At 37.9% G+C, this 23,098-nt stretch overlaps 1 pseudogene across 1 annotated transcript; it reads right to left on the reverse strand.

Annotated features, from left to right (window-relative positions):
• Positions 1–919: 919 nt before the first annotated feature.
• On the reverse strand, positions 920–23,098 carry LOC145807333 (phosphatidylinositol 3,4,5-trisphosphate 3-phosphatase and protein-tyrosine-phosphatase PTEN2A-like; annotated as a pseudogene). Its single transcript, XR_014350319.1, has 10 exons — positions 22,545–23,098; positions 6,063–6,408; positions 4,834–4,935; positions 4,686–4,742; positions 3,162–3,227; positions 2,418–2,594; positions 2,201–2,287; positions 2,057–2,121; positions 1,907–1,983; positions 920–1,023 (listed from the first exon to the last, which is right to left on the reverse strand). The product of XR_014350319.1 is annotated as a phosphatidylinositol 3,4,5-trisphosphate 3-phosphatase and protein-tyrosine-phosphatase PTEN2A-like (transcript).

Raw genomic sequence — 23,098 nt, forward strand, 5'->3', positions numbered from 1 at the left:
TTTAGGGTGTAGGGTTTAGGGTTTAGGGTTTAGGGGTTTAGGGTTTAGGGTTTTGGGGGTTTAGGATTTTTAGGGTTTAGGGTTTTTTTTTTTTTAGGATTTAGGGTTTTAGGATTTAGGGTTTAGAATTTAGGGTTTTAGGGTTTAGGATTTAGTGATTAGGGTTTAGGGATTAGGGTTTTGGGTTTAGGGATTCGGATTTGGGGCTTGGGGTTACCAGGATTTCTAGGGTCTAGGGTCCAGGGTCTTTAGGGTCTTTTGGGGGTTTAGGGTTTTAGGATTTTAGAGTTTAGGGTTTAGGGTTTTAGGGTTTAGGGATTTGGGTTTAGGGTTTTAGATTTGGGGTTTGGGATTTTGGGATTTGGGGTTTGAGGTTTTGGGGTTTAGGGTTTGGGGTTTAGGATTTAGGGTTTAGGGATTCGGATTTGGGATTTGGGGTTTCTAGGGTTTCTAAGGTCTAGGGTCTTTAGGGTTTAGGATTTAGGGTTTAGGGTTTAGGTTTAGGGTTTCGGGCTTAGGTTTTGGGTTTAGATTTAGGGTTTATAGTTTAGGGTTTAGGGTTTCGGGTTTCGGGTTTTAGAGTTTTAGGGATTAGAGATTAGGGATTGGGAATTAGGGATTAGGGATTATGGTTTAAGGTTTAGGACTTTAGGGTTTAGGATTTAGGGATTAGGGTTTATGGTTTAGAGTTTTAGGGGTTTAGGGTTTAGGTTTTAGGGTTTACGATTTAGGGTTTTGGGTTTATGGTTTAGGGTTTTTTAGGGTTTACGATTTTTTAGGGTTTGGGGTTTAAGATTTGGGGTTTAGGGTTTGGGGGTTTGGGATTTAGGAGTTAGGGTTTAGGGTTTAGGGGTTAGGGTTTAGGGTTTAGGGTTTTAGGGTTTAGGGGTTAGGGTTTTAAGGGTTAGGGTTTAGGGTTTTTAGGATTTAGGGTTTAGGATTTAGGTTTTAGGATTGAATTGAAAGAATATTTACCATTAGATCCTTCGTTTTTTGATATTTTTTTGGTTGAGAATAGAATTCCTGTATAATAGTGAAAATGTGCATGTATGAGATAGCCACATAGGGCGGGGAAAAAAAAAAGTAGAAGAAGAAGTGAAATAGTAAAAATGGCATATTGTGAATAGCCTTTTCAAGAGTGACATCAGAGTTTGAATTTCTTAAGTAGACTTTCAGTTTATTTTTTGTTTTTTTTCAATAAAAATCCAAAAAGAGAAACAAACAAACACATCAAAACTAGAATGACAACTAAACTCGGGATTTTAAGCCAATGAAACTCTTATTTCAAAGATAAATCTTATCTCACCTTCAGGCTTAACAACAATAAATCATGCATTCACAAGACAACTTTGAAAAAGTGATATATAAACATGGCAAAGCATAGGTACATAAAACGGTCCAGGCTTCAAAAAGTTCCCCAATAAATAGTCGAACTTAGCCTTTCAGGACTTAGCTAACGAAAAAAGTGCATTAGTTTCAAAGCTGTCTCCAATTCATTAGCCTAAAATATCTCTCCCTAAATCCCAGTGTGGACTCTAAGTTGAATAAAAAATAATTCCAGTTCTTTCAATTCAATTATATATTTTTTGTATCGAATTATTAGCAATGTACAAATTTTTGTGGACTCAAAACCCAGCAGAGTCCATGTCACCCCCTATGCTTGAACATAACTACGTACAAATCAAGTGCTTAGGGAAAGACGAGGGCAAAAAACAATAGTAAAAAGCTCTTGAAAACAAATATATAAACAACAATTGCAAAATAAATATGACAACTTCTTGGCACCCAAATTTGCCAACTGATAATGGACCTATAAAATAAATGTAAGACTAATTATTTCTTTAGATTCAAATGTCAATGGCACTTGGGAAGAAAAGAATGAGTAGGAAGGGGTGTCATGGATTACCGTTATGACCAGTTATAGTGATGGAAGGCCTAATCCAGTATGGGCAGTTGACGAGCCGAAATCCCCTAAGCATGCACCTACGAAGAGTAACTTTAGTACGTTCTCAAAGATCAAAATGACATATTTAGGGAAAGATTATTAGAAGAGTACCTACGTCCAGGTTGATTTACACCATTGAAGTATGTTAAAAGGCGCTCAAAGTACTTTACATATCTCTGGAAAAATAAAAAAATATGAGAAGTAATTAAAGAAATGTAATGTAATTACAAGATTTGATCAAAGTAGTTGACTAACAATTTGGCTTGGAAGAATTAGACCCTTTCCATCTAGGCATCGTTTCTGGTTATAGTACTCAATGCACTCCTCAGCTGTTGGGAAGAACTGTAGAAGGAAGCAAAACAGGGTAATAACAATGTTATAAAAATGGTGACACATAGAACCACTACGAATAACAATTTTCCATCTAAACACAAAGAACAGCATCTTCATGCTTCTGACTTCTAAATCTCACCTTAAGAAAGAGGAGGAGGCTAGAGATCATTAATCCTGTCCTTGCCATACCGGCTTTACAATGAACAACTACAACATTCAGAATGTCCTCCTTTAGCCATGTGTAAGCACTTTGACAAAACAGAGTTATGAGTTCAATCGGGGGACAATTATGGTCATCAAATGGGAAAGATGCAACCTGGAAAACACAGGCAAATAAAACAGGGAAGACGTTATAAAATCACTTTCCTTCTTCTGTTTTGTCAAAAAAAGGAGAGGGGGCCGTTTGCTTCGCTTAGCAGCAACACAAGGACACTCCTAAATTTGTCTTCTAGTTTGGAATACCTTGTGTTCTTTGTTTTTATGCACCACTATGAGGATCTAGTTTCCAATAACATGCAAAAAGCTTCAATTTCATAAACATATATATATATATATACATAAAAGAAGGGAATCAAACACTTCTTATGGAACTGGAAAACTTGATACAAATGCTTCAAAAAGAAATTTAATGTGCACTGCACGAGATAACAAGCTGCAACATAACCAGATCAGCATTCAAGACAATTCAGAACTTGGTCGACCAGCTTATTGATAATGAATAAAAAAATGAAGCAACTAAGCATTGTTATTCAACACAATGGGCATGCTAAAAAAGCTAAAATTTGGAGCTCTAGGGTTCACCACTATTGATATTTAGTTAAGGCTGCAATTAGCTTTGAATACAGTGAAAATGCTCAAAGATAAATGATGGTGAAAATCGCACCTTCCCTTCAAATAATGAAGCATCGTACAATCTCTCCGAACAAAGATTGTATACTTTGTATTTTCACTGTATATAAAAGGTTAATTGTAGATATCAGGAATTCCGAGTAAATAACAAATGATTTATGCAGTGAAAACGAGCCCACAAACATCAAAAAGCGCATTCATTCGAATGGCATTATCCACTGAAGATAGAAAGGCGTATTCTATGAAGCATGGACACGCCAAAATGGAAGCCGTGGCGGTGTCGGATACGGGGACACGCCGGGGACACGGGGACACGCCGGGGACACGTACGGGACACGACATCTGGCGTGTCCCCTTAATTTAATTAATTTTTTTGTGAGGGACACGGCGGAGACACGGCAGAGACACGCGTGTCCAAATCTGGACACGCCATGGGACACGGGAGAAGAGTAAATGAAAGAGAGAGTGAGTACAAACCTGGTCAGCGACTTCTCAGCCTTCGATCTCGAGCCAATCGACCTCCATCCAGTCCATTTCGACGATCCAGTCCACTTCAACTCAGAGCTTCTCTCTCGCCTTCGGTTTCGCATTTGCAGAGCTCTCTTTCTCTCGCCTTCTCTCTCTCTCCCTCCCTTGCGATCGTCATCGCGATCGCTTCTGTCTCCCTCTCTCTCGCTGATCGCGATCGCGCAATCGCTGGGCTCCTCTCTCTCGCTGATCACGATCGATGGTCCCCCTCTCTCTCGCTTTTGTTTCTGTCTCCCTCTGCCTCTTCTGTCTCCCCCGTCTTTATCCATATAATAGTATAATATATGTAACTATTATTTATTATAATAACTATTATTATATTATAATAACAATAACTATTATAATAACTATTATTATTATTATATATTATAACTAATAACTATTATAATTATATATTATATAATAGTTATTATATAACATAAATATACTTAGAAGATAATATATAATACAATGGTTATATATTATATAATAGTTATTATATAACATAAATATACTTATAAGATAATATATAATACATATTATAAAATAATATATACTTATAAATAAATAAATAAATAAATACATATGTAAAATAAAATAAAAAAATTAATTAGAACACATTATTTAAAAAATATAATAAATAAATAAAATAATTAATGTGCATTAAAATAAAAATAATTATAAAAAAATTAAAAAATTTGCCGTGTCCCCTGCCGTGTCCGTGTCCCCATTTTTTAGAAATTACCGTGTCCCGTGTCCGTGTCCGTGTCCGTGTCCGTATGCGTGTCCGTGTCCGTGTCCGTGCTTCATAGGGCGTATTGACCATGACATCATGTAGCAGCAAGCCGAGGAAGTAGAAAGCTCAAAAATACCAAATGCAATAAAACCACAGATCCATCCAAGAAATTCAGGACCATATCCATGACAATATTATGAACTTGAAGAACACCCTTGGTCACAAACAGCCCTTCTATAATTGTCACAAGAATCCTAACCCAAAGTAAAGTAATGTCAAAACGTACTACTTTTGAATTCAAATTTAGATGTTTACCTTATGATGAGGTTCAAAAAACTTGATCACTTCTTCCATGTGATTTCAATAGAAACCCTGCATCAAATTTCTAAGACAGTATTAATATAAATTTATATACTTGTCAATAATCAGATCAAATCTGACATGAGCCATATTGTTTGTTTACCTCAACAAATCCAAAAAATCCAGAGCTCATATCACCAGCAGGAAATCCCATAGCAATTATATTCTCAGTTATATAAGTCATATCTAGATCAAATCCTCATTCCTGAAAACCAGGGGCATTATCAAGTTGGATCTCATCAGTGACATCTTAATTGAAAAGGAGTTATATTAAGCAAAGAAGTAATATAGACCACTGAGAAAATGCATGAAATGATTAACTTTAATGTTATAATGCAATTTGATCACGAAACACCATTAAAAAAACAAAGAACTTAAAATCTTCAGAATTGAAAATTTTGAAGAATGCCATATAATTTGTGGATAGAATCAATCTGTGACATCTTAATACCCAAAAATGTAATGTATCAAGCCAACAACATTGAAAGATCACATCTATTTCTAAGCATATTAAATGGCCATCATGTCAAAAATATTGGCTTATTGTAAAGCTAATATCTTTAAAATGCTTGTAAAGCTTTGCTTACTAACGTCAAAATCTTAGCTTACTGTTGGTTAAAGATAACAAACTGTACTGTAGCTTAAGAAGAGTAAATCCTACATTTACTTCAATTCTGTATTGAGAATTTTTGAAGTCTTGTCCAGTCTTGAGGTCAAATTAAACAAGAGTTCCATTGTAAGGATTAATTTTGCTCAAGATAGATCATGTAGGCTTGCAGGGCTGTTGGGGTAATTCCATATTTACCTATCAAGTATCTAGCCAACCAAGTTGGTGGAATGCGGGATGCTAGAGTTGTTTCATCAAATGAAAGGGTAATATATTTTAACAGTCATATGCTGGCAAAGCAGGATTATTACTGACAATGACATGAGAAATTACTTCATTACATACAATTTCAAAAAATATAATAGTTCTTTTGGGTTAAAGGATCACATATTTCTTTTTATAACATTTCAGTTGGAAGTAGTTTTTCAATCAACTAATTTGTTTATAGATCAAGACAAGGTAAAGCCGACAGTAAGATCCAAGACAAGTTCCCATCATTATATATACATATATACACAAATAAAGATACAATTACCCATGTGAATAACACAAAATATTAAGCATGGATTACAGACAACTATTCGAACAAGGTGACTGGTGATGAATACCTAAACAGTTCATGGGCAAAAATGAAACCGGAAGAGTAATTTTATTAATAAAAAATCTTAACAGAAGTTCAGAAAAAATATTTTATAATCTCAGCACTAGTGTCATTAGTAAGCTACCTGATATCTCCTTTTGTTTTGAGAGACAATATGGCGTGCCTTAACTTGGACCGCTTTCACTGCACTAAGAGAGGAGTCAACAAAACCTTCCGTCAATGATTCTAAAACACTTGATTGTGCAGTTGTTGAGGTGCATTCAGCTCCCTCACTTTTCCCAGAAGCTTTTGCGGGCAAATGCAATCCAATACTACTGGCGAGACGAGCAAAGGTAGACTTCGCAGCATTTCCAGTCTGTGAATCCTCTTGCCCTGGCTGTGGAAGTTTAATATTTTTGGCCCAAGATGAAATGCCAGAAGTAGATAACCTAGAAGATGAGCCATCTGCCCAGAGACAGCCGGAGCAGAAGCTTTATCACCAGAGGCTTTACCAGGATGTGGAGATGATGAATCAGCAATTTCTGAATTCATTCTGCTAACAAGACATAGGTGGTCTGAAAATTGGTCCAAATATGAGGCCCAATTAAACAGCAGGAAAACAGATCACTGTGCTCAAGTAGGAACTAGAAGTCCACTTGAAGTATAAATTAAAACTAAACATAGAAGAACTACACATGTTACACCTTGTTCAGTAAAAATAAGAACTACATGTTTCATGTAGAAGATTATTGATGAGATCTGCATTGATCGCCATTACATAGAATGCAAGTTTAGTGGTTGATGATTAATTATTGCATGCCCCAAGTAACAAAATTATAGGTCGCCTTTTCTCAACAGTTCAAGCAGGAGTTCTACATAGAACAGCATATTTAGAATCAACAATAAAATAAAAGCACAATCATAATACAAACAAAGCAGATGCAAGTTCTTTAAACCCAATATAACAAAGCAAATGTATTCAATAACATTTTATTTAACATCATCTTTTGCGTATTGGTGATGCAGAGTGAGTATCTACGAAACACATATACTTCTACGAAGGTGCCTTGTCCGAGACACTCCGACACTAACAGTATGTAGACATCCAAAGATGTCCTATTATTTTTAAATTTTTGTAGAACCGGACATGTTTTGGACACTTGGGGGCCATATGTGTTCACCACTTGAGCGCACATAAACCACATTGCAAGTTTGAAGAAAATATCTTGCAAAGTTGTGATTTACTTATTAAATAAAAACAATGTGAATTTATACCAAATAATCCCTCCTTATTTGTACTTTTAGGGCATGTTTGATTGGGTGGATTAGAGCATGGGATTAGGATTATTAATCCGTGGGCCCAATTATCTCATGTTTGTTTTAACATTTTGGTTTAGGATTATTAATCCAATGGATAATTAATCCAACAAATTTGTAGGATTATTAGTAATGGGGTAGGGGTGGGATTATTAATCCAATGGATATTAATCCAATTGGATAGTGAATCCTACACTAATTTAATAGGATTATTAATACTTCACTATTAGTCTTTTGAATCAAACATGACCTTAAATTTAAGAATTCTAAAGCCCAAACCTTCCAATCATACTTCTTTGTTAATACGTAGAATATGGAAAATGATTTCTTACTATTGTGATATAATAGGATGCAAATGTATTTGCAATGTTAAAAACTGAAAAAAACAACAGTTATGTTATGACTTTTCCCTTCCCTTCGCAAATCCCTCCTCAAATCTATGATCCAAACACAATCGTTAAAAAAAATATTATTATTGGTGTGTTGTGTCATCATCTTGACTTTTTAGAAAGTTTCCATTTCAACGAGTACATATCATGTCGTGTTTGTGTCTCGTGTCATGCGCCATAAAATTGATTGCACATCCTTTGAAAAGAATCCAACTACATGCTAGCTTAAATATGTTTAGTTACGTGATTTTAATCATGTGCTATTGACAATGATACACCATGTGTTAACTTCGGTTTCATATTTTCGTTAGTACATTTAAAAGGGCATGCATTGGTCTATTGCTCCTATATCTCCAACATGTTCTTTTTCTTTAAATACCAGGTCTTAAATTGCCACAGTTCATGAATAATAATAACGACATTCCAAAATCCATTAACACCGAAAAAAATAAATAAATAATGTACAGACTTGTAGGCGCTGAGTATTCTGAATCAATATCTTCAGTGGATATTGTTTTTCCACAATGCACACCATAGCCTGACAAAAAAGACTTAGTTTGTTTGACAATAAACAATACACTTACAATGTCAATGCATTTGAGGAATGCTGAGTTATGCATTTGGAATTAGATACAATTACGATAACGAGTGTTCTTGCAAATGTAAATGGCGGTGAGATCTAGCACAATCGCATGAATTTAAAGATCAAATCAATCAAAAATTGCATTGCGAATTGAAAATATATATATATATACATATAGAGAGAGAGAGAGAGAGAGAGAGAGAGATCGAACGATGGCAGATCACTTACGAGGATTGAAGAAAACCTCCGTTTAGCTCGTCCTGGAGCAAAGAAATCGAGATTGAGAAGCGTTCCAGAGAGAGAGAGAGAGAGAGAGAGAATGAGACTGGAGAGTTTCGAGGTGATCTGAGTGAAGCAAAGCTAGGGTTCTCTGATGAATGCGAGTGAATTCGGGGGCTTTTCAAATTAGGAACTTAATTCCCAAACTAGGCTTAGGCCAGATTTTGGAAGTTTAAATAATTGAATAATGGTTGGGACCCTTTTGGGGGGTCACCCCTCACCCATTTGTTACGTGACAGGTAGTGATTAGAGGAGCAGGAAAAAAAAAAAAAAAAAAAAAAAAAAAAAAAAAAAAAAGATAACCAATGAGAGAGAGAGGGGGTCAAAGGGGGTGGGGGAAAAGGGAGATGAATCATTGTTGTAAATAATTTTACACTTTTTATTTTTTTATTTTTTTTTGAGTTATATCAATGAACATTTTCTTTTTATTTTTTTACATATCTTTTTTATAAAAAGTCAAAAAGTGTACTTATTTAGACCATTCCAAACAATCCCTTAGTTTGGACGGAATTTCTAAACTAGGCTAAAACATGGTTGTGAACCACGCTTTCAATGTTTCTGTGCCTACCGCGCGGAAATTTTGTGAAATCGTAAATGCGTGTTTTCAAACCACGCTTTTAATTAAGAAAACGTGGTTGAAATCATAAATGTGTGTTTTCAAACCACGCTTTTAATTAAGAAAGTGTGGTTACAAACTACACATTTAGTTAACTTTAGTTTATAAATAAAGCGTGATTAAAAACCACGTTTTAAGTATAAAAAAAAAAAATTTTGAAAACGTGGTTGTGAACCACGCTTTTAAGCAAAAAGAAATTTTCCCTGAAAGCATGGTTGTGAACCACGCTTTTACTGTTCATAAAATAAAGCGTGGATGATAACCACGCTTTTAACCAAAATCGTTTTTAAGTGAAAGCGTGGTTCGTAACCATGCTTTTAAAACTTATATAAATATCCCCCAGCCCCGTCATTTGCAATCACGCTTTTTACACTTAGCTTTTTTCGACTTCAGCTCACTCTCGCTCTCTCTACTGTCGTTCCCTCTGCTGTCGCTCCCTCTGCTCTTACTCTCTCTCTGTGCTCTCTCTCCGTCCATGGGTTGCTCTCTCTCGTTGGTATGGCATCTGTCTCTCTCTGTCTCATTTGAATTTTATGCGTTTATTGTGTTTGTGAAAATGTGAATGTGGGTACAATGTGGGTATAATGTGGGTAAAATAGAATTCATGAATGTGAAAATGTTGTGAATTGATGAAAATGTTGGTAGAATAGGGTTTGTGAATGTGGAAATATTGTGAATTGAAATTGTGGTTTTGAATTGGTAAAATGTTGTGGTTTTGAATTGTGAAAATTTTCTAAGGTTTTCAATTGAATGTGAAATCATAAATTAGGGTTAGGGTTTTGAATTGTGAAATCAAAAATTATGATTAGGGTTTCAGAAATTAGAGTTTTGAATTGTGAAATCAGAAATTAGGATTAGGGTTTCAGAAATTAGGGTTTTGAATTGTGAAATAAGAAATTAGGATTAGGGTTTCAGACTTGGTAGTTATAAGAGAATGATGAAAGGCTGTGTGATTAAAAACACATAAATGACAAAAAAATGAAGTAAAAGAATATATATTTATATTATTGTATAAATTTGATTAAGGTGAAAAATTTACATGAAAATATAATTCTAATTTTAAATATCTTTTATAATAAATATAATTCTAATTCTGTCTATATTTTTTGTATTGTGAATTGTGAATCATGTCTATATTTTTTGAATTGAAAATTTTATTTTTTGCTTGTTAATCCTGTCTATATGGTTAAATTTTCTTATTCTTTCGCTTATCTCTTAAGCTACATTATTAGGCCATTATAACTAGTACAAACATTTTTTTTGGGTTGTTTTAGGAAATATGTTAAAAGCTAATTTTTCATTTTTTTTAAAAAAAAATTTTTTTTTAGAAAAACGTATAAAAAAAGTAGAGAAATGATGTGACCCAAACAAAATTAGAAGTCAAAAAATGACTTTTAACCTCTTTACCAAAAGAGGCCTTTGAAGTCGTCCTCAAAAATGCTATTACCAAAATATTTTATATAAATTAAAAATTTTGTTTAAAAATTATGTTAGAAAAAATTAAAATTTTTGATTTATAAGATGACTCATTCTTGATAATTTTTACCCACTTGAACTATCCAATTGACTTATTCCCTATGCGTTTGGATTATGTTTATTCAATTAAGTTTTATATTTTTATAATAGTCGAATGTCTGAATCAATTTATGTATTTCTCGACTAATCTTAGAATCCACACCAAACGTCCCTTCCACGTAGATCAGACAAATCTCAAATAATACCTATAAACATGACCTCAAGAAATTGATAACACATAATGAGAGTTCAACTTGAGATCTAAAAGGAGCATACCTAATTTTTAACAGATAATAAGAGCTCATTAATATTAATGAAACTCAAGTTTGACTCGATTCGGCTTGATAATTTTTTTTAATATTATTTATATTGTTTAAATAAAAACAAATGAGTCGACTTGATGAACCAAGCCGAGCCCTTAACAAGCTCAGTCGAGCTTGTTCATGAAAAGTTCGGGTCATTTGCAGCCCTATTTAAAAGACTCATGATTGGGAATTTGGGAGAAGTATTTCAAATATCACCATACTTTACTAGAAATAATATAAAATTATAACTCATAATTATTAACTTTCAAACTTTTTATTTTTATCTTTTATAACTGAGTATCTAAGTCAATTTATACACATCTCGACTAAATTTAAAATTATAATAAATGCATCAAAAGAGAGTCTTAAAACATTCTAATTAATAGTTCATAGAAATTTCCTAGATAAGAAGAAAAGAAAAAAAAAATGGCACTTTGATGGCTAAGGCTGTGTTTCATAATACCAAATAATTGCTACGGATAGCCCAATAGATTGACATGGATTAGTATCCAAAATTTAGTACATAGATTTAACCACCAACATAAGCCCATAAGCCAAGCCACAAGCCTCTTTTGAGGACATGAAAAAAATTAATTTACTGGTATATTTTGATTATATTATCTCTCTATTTTTTTTTTTTTTTTGTATGTTTAAAAAAAAAGTAAATAAATTAATTTTTTTTCTTACTTTTCAAAACAAGCCAAAATGAGCTTTTTGTTTGAATTTCATAACAAAGCCTCTATGACCTCTAAAAAGTGGATGAGGGTTACCATTTCACATAGGAAATAATTTTGTCATTAAGGTCCTTAATGGCACAAGTTTGAGCAAATAAAAGTAACTTCTCTTTAATTGTCTATAAATCTCAAGAATGGATCACCAGTTTTAAAAAATTAAGAATAATGTTTGAAACCTCTATTTGATATTGTCCAAATCAGTCGATTTGTTTCAACTCAATGAAAAAAATAATAATTTCATACAAAACTTACACTATGATTTAAGATTTTTGTATGACTTGTCCAATTTAGTCCAATATCACTGAATAAAATCAATACTTGATAGAATGAAGTGGTTTTAAAATTATACTATAAAATTGTATGAAGAGAAAAATAAAACAAGAATATTCATAATGTAATAAGATTCAAAATTAGTAATCCATGATGCTATTTATTAAATAAAAATACTAAAAAAATAGAAATTAAATGTGTGATATATCTATCTACTTTATCAAAATACTAAAAAGTAGATCAAGATTTATCAAAAGAAAACAAAGTGTTCTTTAAATTGCTCCCACTTACATGCGTACGATTAAATCATTGCCTAAATTAAGGGTTGTGTAAAGTTTTTATTTATTTATTTGGAGACAATGCCTTTTACAAATTCATCATATTGACGGAGGGAGGCCCTTCGTTTTATTATGCTGATAAAAATATAAAATAAAATAATTCTATTATAATTCGAGTGTTATGGATTCAAATCATAGAAATAATGTCTTTGGATATTCAATAAGGCACGTGCATATATATGATCTTCCTCTAAACTCTGTCATGATTGTAATCTTTGGAATTGCCCCTTTACAGATCTTGTAAATCAAAATGAGTCACTAGCTAAAAATCTTATAGTTTTGTTATAAACAAACAAAATTGATCATAAAATTGAATACAAATACATATATATGCATAAAATCTTATAGAGTTTGTTAGTATTTTGAAAAATTTTATCCATCTATATACATTTTGTGTACAGTTCAATAAACATTTTTGTATAGGACATCTATACATGTGTGTGAATTCAAAAAGGATCATATGAACAAAGCATATCCAACCTCAAAAAAGAAATGTTTTGATGTCGCATAGAGGGACTTAATCATATACAAAAGTTACCATATTATAAAATTAATTAGGGCTTTTTTAAAATAAATAAGATTAAATTAATGGTAGTACTTGGATGGCTCTACTCGTTTGATGCATTTTAAGGATTTTAATAAATTTATATTATTCCAAGGATGCTTAAATTTATATTAGTAAATATAAATCATTTTTATATTATTTTTATCTTTCGAGTGGTTAGAAATAATTTTTTACAAATTAAATTCAAACAACCATACGTATCTATATAACTTACCCAAAAGTTAAAATGATAATTATTTTTTATTTTTTATTTCTTAACCAAATTAATTTTTAATTTTTTTAAAAAAAATTCTAAAAATCAAACCAACCCCTAACCCCTAAACTTTAACCCTAACCCCTAAACCCTAAATCCTAAACCCGAAACATAAACCTAAACCCTAAACCCTAAAAAAACCATAAATCCTAAAGCCTAAATCCTAAACCCTAAACTCCCTAAACCCCCAAAAGACCCTAAAGACCCTAGACCCTAGACCCTGGACCCTAGACCCTAGAAACCCTAGAAACCGTAGAAACCCCAAACCCCAAATCCGAATACCTAAATCCTAAACCCTAAACCCTAAATCCCAAACCCTAAATCCCAAAACCCCAAACCCCAAACCCCAAATCTGAAACCCTAAACCCTAAATCCTAAACCATAACCCCTAAACCCTAAACCCTAAACCCCAAACCCTAAAACCCTAAACCAAAACCCTAAACCCTAAACTCTAAAATCCTAAAACCCAAAATCCTAAACCCTAAACCCTCTAAACCCCCAAAAGACCCTAAAGACCCTAGACCCTAGACCTTGGACCCTAGACCCTAAAAACCCTAGAAATCCCAAACCCCAAATCCGAATCACTAAACCCTAAACCCTAATCCCTAATCCCTAAACCCTAATCCCTAATCTCCAATCCCTAATCCCTAAATCCTAAACACTAAAACCCTAAAATCCTAAACCCTAAACCCTAAATCCTAAACCCTAAATTCTAAACCCTAAAAACCCTAACCCCTAAACCTTAAACCCTAAACCCTAAACCCCTAAACCCTAAATCCTAAACCCTAAACCCTAAAACCTAAACCCAAAAAACCCTAAACCCTAAACCCTAAATCTTAAACCCTAAAAACCCTAAACCCTAAACCCTAACCCCTAAACCCTAAACCCCTAAACCCTAAATCCTAAACCCTAAAACCCTAAACCCTAAAACCCTAAACCCCTAAATCCCAAAACCCCAAAACCCTAAACCCCTACCCCTAAATCCTAAACCCTAACCCCTCAACCCCTAAACCCCAAAACCCCAAACCCTAAACCCTAAATCCTAAAAATCCTAAACCCTAAACTCTAAACCCTAAATTCTAAACCCTAAACCCTAATCCCTAATCCCTAATCCCTAAAACCCTAAAACCCTAAACCCGAAACCCTAAACCCTAAACCCTAAACCTAAACCGTAAACCTTAAAAAAACTCTAAACCCTAAACCCTAAACCCCCTAAAGACCATAAAGACCCTAGACCCTAGACCCTAAACCCCAGACCCTAGACCCTAGAAACCCTAAAACCTTACAAACTCCAAACCCCAAATCCGAATTCCTAAACCCTAAACCCTAAAACCTAATCCCTAATCCCTAATTCCTAAATCCTAAATCCTAAACCCTAAACCCTAAACCCCCAACCCCAAACCCTAAACACCCAAAACCCTAAACCCTAAACCCTCTAACCCCCTACCCTAAAAACCCTAAACCCCCTAAACCCTAAACCCCAAGCCCTAAATCCAAAACCCCCAACCCCCAACCGCCAACCCTAAACCGCCTAAACCCCCTAAACCCTAAACCCTCTAAAACCCCTACCCTAAAAACCCTAAACCCGTAAACCCTAAACCCCAAACCCCAAACCTCAAACCCCAAATCCCAAATCCAAAAACCCTAAAATCCTAAACCCTAAACCCCAAACCACAAACCCCAAACCTCAAACCCTAAATCCTAAACCCTAAACCCAAAACCCTAAACCCAAAACCCCCTAAACCCTAAACCCCTAACCCCCTAACACCCTAATACCCAAACCCCAAACCCTATACCCTAAACCCCTAAACCCGAACCCCAAACCCCAAACCTCTAACCTCTAACCCCGAAACCCTAACCGCTAAACCCTAAACCCTAAGCCCGAAACCTGAAATCCTAAACCCTAAATCTAAACCCTAAACCCTAAAAAAACCCTAAACTCGAAATTCTAAACCTTACACCCTAAATCCTAAACCGTAAACCCCCAAAAGACCCTAAAGACCCTGGACCCTAGACCCTAGAAACCCCAAACCCCAAATCCGAATACCTAAATCCTAAACCCTAAACCCTAAACCCCAAAACCCCAAACCCCAAACCCTAAATCCTAAAATCCCAAAACCCCAAACCCCAAACCCCAAATCTGAAACCCTAAATCCTAAACCTTAAACCCTAAACCCTAAAATCCCAAACCCAAACCCTAAACCCTAAACCCTAAATTCTAAAATCCTAAAACCCTAAACCCTAAACCCTAAACGCTAAACCCTAAACCCCCAAAAGACCCTAAAGACCCTACACCCTGGACCCTGGACCCTAGACCCTAGAAATCCTAGAAACCCCAAACCCGAGATCCGAATCCCCAAACCCTAAAACCTAATCAATAATCCCTAAACCCTAAAATCCTAAAATCCTAAATCCTAAACCCTAAACCCTAAAACCCTAAACCGTAAACCCTAAAACCCCAAATCCTAAACCCTTAAAAAAAAAAATCCTAAAACCTAAACCCTAAACTCTAAATCCTAAAAACCATAAACCCTGAACCCTAAAAACCCTAAACCCTAACCCTTAAAACCCTAACCCCTAAATCCTAAACCCTAAACCCTAAACCCTAAAACCCTAAACCCTAAACCCTAAACCCCAAAACCCCAAAACCCCAAACCCCTACCCCTAAACCCTAAACCCTAACCCCTAAATCCTAAAACCCCAAACCTTCAAACCCTAAACCCTAAACCATAAACCCTAAACCCCAAACCCTAAACCCCAAACCCAAAAAAACCGTAAACCTTAAAAAACCCTAAACCCAAAACCCAAAACCCTAAAACCCTAAACCCTAAATCCTAAATCCTAAATCGTAAACCGTAAACCCTAAAACCTAAACCCTAAACCCTAAACACCTAAACCCCTAAATCTCTAAATCCTATACCCTAAACCCTAAACCCTAAAATCCTAAACCCTAATCCCTAAACCCTAGTCCCTAATTCCCAATCCCTAATCCCTAAAACCCTAAAACCAGAAACCCGAAACCCTAAACTATAAACCCTAAAACCCTAAACCTAAACCTAAAACCCTAAAAAAATCCTAAATCCTAAACCCTAAGCCCGAAACCCGAAACCCTAAACCCTAAACCTAAACTAAAACCTAAACCCTAAACCCTAAACCCTAAAAAAACCCTAAACCCTAAACCCTAAATCCTAAACCCTAAACCCCCTAAAGACCCTAAAGACCCTATACCCTAGACCCTAGAAACCCCAAATCCCAAATCCGAATCCCTAAACCCTAAACCCTAAATCCTAAACCCTAAACCCTAAACCCTAAACCCCAAAACCCCAAACCCCAAACCCCAAATCCCAAAATCCCAAACCCCAAATCTAAAACCCTAAACCCAAATCCCTAAACCCTAAAACCCTAAACCCTAAACTCTAAAATCCTAAAACCCCAAACCCCCTAAACCCCCAAAAGACCCTAAAGACCCTGGACCCTAGACCCTAGAAACCCTAGAAATCCTAGAAACCCCAAGCCCCAAATCCGAATCCCTAAACCCAAAACCCTAATCCCTAATCCCTAAACCCTAATCCCTAATCTCTAATCCCTAATCACTAAATCCTAAACCCTAAAACCCTAAATCCTAAACCCTAAATCCTAAATCCTAAAACCCTAAAACCCTAAACCTTAAACCTTAAACCCTAAACCCTAAACCCTAAATCTTAAAAAAAAAAACCCTAAACCCTAAACCCTAAATTCTAAACCCTAAAAATCCTAAACCCTAAAAACCCAAAACCCAAAACCCTAACCCTTAAAACCCTAAACCCTAAACCACTAAACCCTAAACCCAACACCCTAAACCCAAAATCCCTAAACCCCAAAACCCTAAACTCCTAAACCCTAAACCCTAAACCCTAAATCCTAAACCCTAACCCCTAAACCCCTAAACTCCAAAACCCCAAAACCCCAAATCCTAAATCCTAAACCCTAAACCCTAAATTCTAAACCGTAAACCCCAAACCCTAAACCCTAAACCCTAAATTCTAAACCCAAAACCCTAAAAAACCCTAAACCCTAAACCCTAAACCCTAAACCCTAAATCCAAAACCCAAAACCCAAAACCCTAAAACCCTAAACCCTAAACCCCTAAAACCCTAAACCCCTAAACCCTAATCCCTAAATCCTAAACCCTAACCCCTAACCCTTAAACCCCTAAACCCTAGACCCCTAAATCCTAAACCCTAAACCCTAAACCCCTAAATCCTAAATCCTAAACCCTAAACCCTAACCCCTCAACCCTCAACCCTAAACCCCTAATCCCTAAAACCCTAAACCCTAAAACCCCAAAACCCCAAACCCCCAACCCCTAACCCCTAACCCCAAAACCCTAAACCCTAAACCCTAACCCCTAAACCCTAAACTCTTAAACCCTCAACCCTAAACCCTAAACCCTAAAACACTAAGTCTTAAAACCCTAAAACCCTAAACCCTAAACTCAAAATCCTAAAACCCTAAACTCTAAACCCTAAACCCCTAAAACCCTAAACCCTAAACCCTAACCCATAAATTCTAAACCCTAAACCATAACCCCTAACACCTAACCCCTAAACCATAAACCCTAAACCCTAATCCCTAATCCCTAATCCCTAATCCCTAAAACCCTAAAATCCTAAAACCCAAAACCCAAAACCCAAAACCCTAAACTCTAAATCCTAAAACCCTAAACCCTAAAAAAACCAGAAACCCAAAACCCTAAATCCCCTAAACCCCCTAAAGACCCTAGACTTTAGACCCTAGACCATAAACCACAAACCCTAGAAACCCTAGAAACCTTACAAACCCCAAACCCCAAATCCGAATCCCAAAACCCTAAATCCTAAACCCTAAACCCTAATCCCTAATCCCAAAACCCCAAACCCTAAACACCCTAAACCCTAAACCCTAAACCCAAAATCCTAAATCCTAAATCCAAAACCCCAAAACCCTAAACCCTAAATCTTAAAACCCTAAACCCTAAACCCTAAAATCGTAAACTCTAAACTCTAAACCCTAAACCCCTAAATCCCTAAAACCCTAAACCCCTAAATCCCTAAAACCCTAAACCCCCAAACCCTAACCCCTAACCCCTAAATCCTAAATCCTAAACCCTAAACCATAACCCCTAACCCCTAACCCCTAAATCCTAAATCCTAAACCCTAAACCCTAAACACTAATCCCTAATCCCTAAAACCCTAAAACCCTAAAACCCGAAATCCTAAACCCTAAAACCCTAATCCTAAACCCTAAAAAAACCCTAAACCCCCTCAAGACCCTGAAGACCCTAGACCCTAAACCCCAGACCCTAGAAACCCTAGAAACCCTAGAAACCTTACAAACCCCAAACCCCAAATCCAAATTCCTAAACCCTAAATCCTAAATCCTAAACCCTAAACCCTAATCCCTAATCCTTAATCCCTAATCCCTAAACCCTAAATCCTAAATCCTAAACTCCCAACACCCAACCCTAAACCCCCTAAACCCTAAACCCTAAACCCCCTACCCTAAAAACCCTAAACTCCCTAAACACTAAACCCAAAACCCCCAACCCTAAACCACCTAAACCCCCTAAACCCCCTACCCTAAAAACGCTAAACCCCCTAAACCCTAAACCCCAAACCCCAAACCCCAAACCCCAAACCCTAAAACCCTAAACCCCCTAATCCCCAAACCCTAAACCCTAAATCTTAAATCCTAAACCCAAAACCCCCTAAACCCCAAACCCCTAACCCCCTAACACCCTAACACCCAAACACCCAAACCCCAAACCCTAAACCCCTAAACCCTAAACCCTAAACCCCTAAACCCCTAAACCCGAACCCCGAACCCCAAACCCCAAACCCCTAACCCCTAACCCCTAAACCCTAAGCCCAAAACCCGAAACCCAAAACCCAAAACCCTAAATCCTAAACCCTAAACCTAAACTTAAACCTAAACCCTAAATCCTAAAAAAACCATAAACCCTAAACCCTAAATCTTAAATGCTAAAGACCCTAAACCCCCAAAAGACCCTAAAGATCCTAGACCTTGGACCCTAGAAACCATAGAAACCCTAGAAATCCCAAATCCCAAAATCCGAATCCCTAAACCCCAAACCCTAAATTCCAAAATCCCAAAACCCCAAAACCCCAAACCCCAAATCTGAAACCCTAAACCTTAAACCCTAACCCCTAAACCCTAAACCCTAAACTCTAAAATCCTAAAACCCTAAACCCTAAACCCCTAAACCCCCAAAAGACCCTAGACCTTAGACACTGGACCCTAGACCCTAGACCCTAGAAACCCCAAACCCCAAATCCGAATCCCTAATCCCTAAACCCTAAACCCTAAAACCCTAAAACCCTAAACCCTAAAACCCTAAAACTAAACCCTAACCCCTAAAAAAATTCTAAACCCTAAACCCCCTAAAGACCCTAGACCCTAAACCCTAAATCCCAGACCCTAGAAACCCTAGAAATCCCAAATTCAAATCCCTAAACCCTAAACCCTAAATCCTAATCCCTAATCCCTAAACCCTAAACCCCCTAAACCCTAAACCCTAAACCCCCTAAACCCCCTACCCTAAAAACCAAAAACCCCCTAAACCCTAAACCCCAAACTCCAAATCCCAAACCTTAAACCCAAAACCCAAAACCCCCAACCCTAAACCGCCTACACCCTCTAAACCCTAAACCCTAAACCCCTTAAACCCTAAAACCCCTAAACCCCCTACCCTAAAAATCCTAAACCCTAAACCCTAAACCCTAAACCCCAAACCCCAAACCCCAAATCCGTAAAACCCTAAACCACCTAAACCCCAAACCCCTAAACCCGAAACCTGAAACCCAAAAAAACCCTAAAAAATCCTAAACCCTAAACCCTAAACCCCCAAAAGACCCTGAAGACCCTAGACCTTGGACCCTAGACCCTAGAAACTGCAAATCCGAATCCGTAAACCCAAAACCCTAATCCCTAATCTCTAATCCCTAATTTCTAAACCCTAAACCCCAAACCCTAAACCCTAAACCCCCAACCCCCAACCACCTAAACCCTAAACCCCCTACCCTAAACCCCTAAAACCCCTAAACCCCAAACCCTAAACCCCCAGCCCCCAACCCCCAACCCCCAACCCTAAACCGCCTAAACCCCCTAAACCCTAAACCCCTTACCCTAAAAACCCTAAACCCCCTAAACCGTAAACCCTAAACCCCAAACCCTAAACCCTAAACCCCCTAAACCCTAAACCCCAAACCCCAAATCCTAAACCCTAAACCCAAAACCCTAAAAACCCTAAACCCAAAACCCTAAATCTTAAACCCTAAAAACCCAAAACCCCCTAAACCCTAAACCCTAAACCCAAAACCCAAAACCAAACCCCCTAAACCTTAAACCCCAAACCCCAAACCCGAAATCTGAAACCCCAAATCCCAAACCCCAAACCCAAAACCCCAAACCCTAACCCCCTAAACCCTAAACCCTAAACCCCCCAAAACCCAAAACCCCAAAACCCCAAACCCCAAACCCGAAACCTGAAACCAAAAACCAAAAACCCGAAACCAAAAACCCAAAACCCGAAACCAAAAACCCAAAACCCCAAACCCCAAACCCCAAACCTGAAACCCTAAAACCCTAAACCCTAAATCTCGAATCTCGAACCCCGAACCCTAACCCCTAACCCTAAAACCCCAAAACCCCAAACCCCAAACCCCAAAACCGAACCCCTAACCCCTAACCCCAAAACCCAAAACCCCAAACCCCAAACCCCAAACCCCAAACGCTAAACCCTAAACCCCAAACCCCAAACCCCAAACCCCAAACTCGAACCCCTAACCCCAAACCCCAAAACCCGAAACCGTAAACCCTAAAACTCTAAACCCTAAATCCTAAACCCCAAACCCCAAACCCCAAATCCTAAACCCAAAAACACTAAACCCCTAAACCCTAAAAAATCCTAAACCCTAAAAAACACTAAATCGTAAACCCCAAACCCTATAAAACCCTAAACCCCAAACCCTAACCCCTAAACACCCAAAAATATCCTAAACCCCAAACCCCAAAACCCTAAAACCCTAAACCCCAAACCCCCTATCCCGAACCCAAAAACCCAAAAACCCAAACCCCAAAACCCTAACCCGAAACCCCTAAACCCCGACCACGCCCATGAACCCAAACCCCAAAACCCTACACCCCCGAAACCCCTAACCACTAACCCAAAACCCCAAAACCCAAAACCTAAACCCCAACCCTATCCCCTAACGCTTAACCCCCCAAAACCCTAAACCCCCAATCCCCCACTCCCGAACCCTAAACCCTAACCCCTACCCCCAAACACCAAACCCTAAAATCGACACCGACACCGACCCCGACCCCCGAACCCCCAAACCCTAAATCCTAAACCGAAACGCTCAACAATCAACCCCTGACCCAAACCAAAGCCCAAATCGAAACCCTCAACCCTGAACCCAAACCCCCTAAACCCTAAACTCCCAACCCCATACCCTGAACCCCCTACCCTAAAAATCCTAAACCCTAAAAACCCTAAACAACCCTCAAAAACCCTAAACCCGAACCCGAACCCAAACCCGAACCCATAACCCCACCCCAAACCTTGACCGCCGAAACCCCGAACCCCAAACCCCAAACCCCAAACCCGACCCCCAACCCGACCACGACCCCCGAACCTCGAAATCTCGAAACCCCAAACCCCTAAACCCCAAACCCCTAACCCCCGAGCCCCGAGCCCTGAACCCTAACCCTCAAACCTGAAAACCTAAACCCTAACCCCTAAACCCCAAACCCCCAACCCCAAAACCCTAAACACCCCAAACCCCAAACCCAAAACCGCAAACCCCGAAACCCGAACCCAAAACACTAAACCCTAAATCCTAAATCCTAAACCCTAAACCCTAATCCTAAACCGCAAACCCAAAACCTAAAACCCAAAACCCCTACCCCTAAAACCTAAACCCTAAACCCTCAGCCCTCAACCCCAACCCCCAACCTCGAAACCCTAACCCCTAACCCTAACCCCCCGAACCCCCAAACTCCGAACCCCGACCCCAAACCCCTAAACCCTAACCCCTAACCCCCAAACCCTAACCCCAACCCCAACCCCAACCCCAACCCCAAAACCCCGAATCCTAACCCCTAAACCCTAACCCGAACCTGAAACCCCAACCCTGAATCCCTAACCCCTAAACCCTAACCCCAAAACTAAAAACTCAAAACCCAAAACCCTAAACCCTAAACCCCCTAAAATGCTAAACCCTAAATCCCTAAAACCCTAAACCCTAAGGATTTGATGATGAGTGGACACTCCTAAGCATGATGCCGAGTACGGCAACCGCATCTAGAATGGACACGATATTCATCTCGTTGGGTTGCCAAATTTGGAAGATATGATCGTGATTAGCATCGGCTAGTAGCAATTGGGTAGAGAGGAATCCCCAGGAATGCGCTAGTTTCTACATCCAGGCAGGGGGTGGCGACGAACTGTTGTTGTTGAATGTGACTGCGAGAAAGTCGGCGATGCGAGTATATCTAATCGATTCACTGATCATCTGAATCACGATGATCAGTGACCTCGCACGAGTTGAGGATGTCGCTGAGGTAACGAGCTGATTTACGGCATGCGTGAGTTGGATCTGACCAAGGTGTATCTCATCCATACATTGACCGGCAACATTTAGCAGGGAAAGGTAGTCGGCTTCGTAACCTAAGAATGTGGATTCGGGAATTAAATGTGAAGAAGAAGAAATACGCCCGAACTCCAACCATTCTTGAGAATTCTCCATTTGGAAGGCGCGCACGTAGAGGTTGTCCTGTTGAATCCTCAGCCTAATCCAATGAATGTTGGTTCGCAAAATGATGTCGAACCATCGAGTTGATGGATTTTGCTGAGCAGGAAGTATAGGAATATTATGGGAAAAAGTCGCTCCCAATACAACGCGTAAGCTCGCAATAAAGTTCCTGTAAGCTCTACTGCCTCTTTCAACGTTGAACTCCCTCGTGAATTCTGCCAT

Source organism: Camellia sinensis, chromosome 14 (genome assembly GCF_055761805.1).
Source record: "Camellia sinensis isolate YWXY chromosome 14, ASM5576180v1, whole genome shotgun sequence".
Classification (NCBI taxonomy): domain Eukaryota; kingdom Viridiplantae; phylum Streptophyta; class Magnoliopsida; order Ericales; family Theaceae; genus Camellia; species Camellia sinensis.